Below are 2,327 nucleotides of genomic sequence, written 5' to 3' on the forward strand. Positions count from 1 at the left end.
GGTGATCTAGTAGAAAAATAATCTGATCTCCATCTATGGGGCGACCCCGGCGTAGTGGTTAGCATCCATACCTCTCACGCCAAAGTCACGAGTTCAAATCTCACCTCCGGACAAGTCACGAATGACCCAAGAGCGTTAAAGTGACTATAATAATAAAAAAAAAACTTCTAACATCTTGTATACGTAGCAAGTCCAGTCCAAGCAAATCAATGCATGCCTACGCATCTACATGTAATTAAACCAGCGAGTGTGGGACACTAGGATACCCTAGGTCAAGGAAATGAACAACACGGCGTTGTATTCCTTCATCGTCTGGAGAGGGATGAAGGTGAACTTTCCATCGAAGCGAGGGACCACTATAGAAGATAAGTTGGAGGAGCATAGAAAAGTGTACAACTTACAGTTCAAGAAGTTTGCATCAGCTTATGAGGTCAGCCAGAAGGTTTTCAAACGGAATTTGCGTCAATCGTCAATCTGGGAGTTTTTTCAGCCAGCGTTATCCGTCCGGGAAAAAAGACTCCACGTCGTTCTTCTGGGTGATTCCTTAAAAAAAAGAAAAGTTTTAGTTTCTGTCTTAAATTGCGCCTAAATCAGAAACAACTTACCGTACTAACACGTGTAGCATTATGGCACGTGTGAAGATGTAGTCCATAGGTCATCAATGTTGTCCAAAGGCTGTGATTCCTTCGTCAGAGAGGATGAATTTTACAGCATCTTATCATCATCGTCATCTCATCAGTCCGGTAGGGTCGCCGTTGATGAAGATGGAATGCTGAAAAAGAGAAAGAGAAAGATATATAATTATTGTTACCGGTAACAGAATTTCAGTCTGGATTGAAAAGGTGCACAAACAAAAGCCAACGACAAGGAAAAGACTAGTGCCTCTAAGTAGGAGAGATGGCACCGTCAGCGTTGACGGCAAATAACTCACGAACACTAGCGGACCGTGAGTACTGTGCCACCTATGCATCCTTCCATCTTGATCTTGGAATGAATACGAATCCATCTTCACATTATAGCCACTAGGAATTCCAGCTTCACCGTTAATTATTGTGTAGATTCCAATCGGTACTCACCAGCAAGCACACTTCACAAGTACCACCTAACTTTGTCACACATTTAAGACCCCAACAATCCTGCACCACTGTCCGTTACATTTTTTTCAGTTGATGATGCATCGTTTAAAAAATTGACGTTTCAATGAAGAAAAAAACATGCACGCCTACGTTGATCAAAATTTCGATTTTCACGACTTTCACCCACTGCGCATCCCCTTCCATAGTCGCTACCATAGCAACACCATTAACACCGAATAGGGACTTTTTGGTGAATAAAAAATTCGTTTAGGGACCGTGCTTTCGAGCAAACCAATCGATGTGGCAGAATGCTATCATCGAAGATCTTTTTGTTTATGGAGTTCGAAGGACCACTACCGTGAGCTCGATCGTTGCATTTCAGAGTAGTAGTGATAGGCTTTAGATATAGTACCAATTTTTGTAGAAAAAAAAAAATCAGCTAGATTGATAGGAGCTAGGGCAGGAGCACATATGTGATTGGCAGGGAATGTGGTTGGAGTTTAAAGGTACTGAAAAATCACCCCTAATGATGATTTTGATTGAAACTGAAAATCGGTTTCGATCGAAATTAGTAATAGAGGTGACTTTTCAGTACATTTAACGAGGGCTTATCACATATGTGCTCCTTTTAGCTTGTTAGTTAGCTACCTCAAAATTTACCATTCACTTATAGTAGCTAGCTAGTTAAAAGAGTGGTATCATATTTCCCGGATTTTAATTTCAGATTGGGCCATTGATCAGTTTGACGTTTAAGATAAATCCAAGAAATTAGAACGTAACAACAATAAATTTCAGATGACGACCTTTCGTTTGAGCTTATTGCCAAAACGTCAACCCAATCACGTAAGTTTAACGATAAACCTGGTGCACAATGACAATGCATTAATCTGCGAGTAAATAACCTAGCTCTTACGTGAAGAAATGGAAGGTCGAAGGTCACACCTTTGAAACAAATAACTACACCAAGATTGGAGCTTTTCGTAGCTTTAGAGAGTGTCTAGGATAAGAGAGAAGCGGACTGGTTGATTTTACTCAACTGTCAAAGCCAGAACCAATCGAGCAACGCATGTCTTGATTGAAATGGCAGTGTTGCTAGAAACCACCTAGGCATAGGTTGCCAAGGTCGTTGGTTTTGAATATGTTTTTCTCTTATCCCAAAAACCCTCTTTACGTAGCACCTTTGGCTGTTGCGTTGCGCTATATAAGTAAAGAACGTCGTACCTTCGGTAGTCAAGATGCTGTTTAAACGAG

Source organism: Ochlerotatus camptorhynchus, unplaced genomic scaffold (genome assembly GCF_037179485.1).
Source record: "Ochlerotatus camptorhynchus isolate MF236.1 unplaced genomic scaffold, CSIRO-AGI_Acam_v1.1 ptg000588l, whole genome shotgun sequence".
Lineage (NCBI taxonomy): Eukaryota > Metazoa > Arthropoda > Insecta > Diptera > Culicidae > Ochlerotatus > Ochlerotatus camptorhynchus.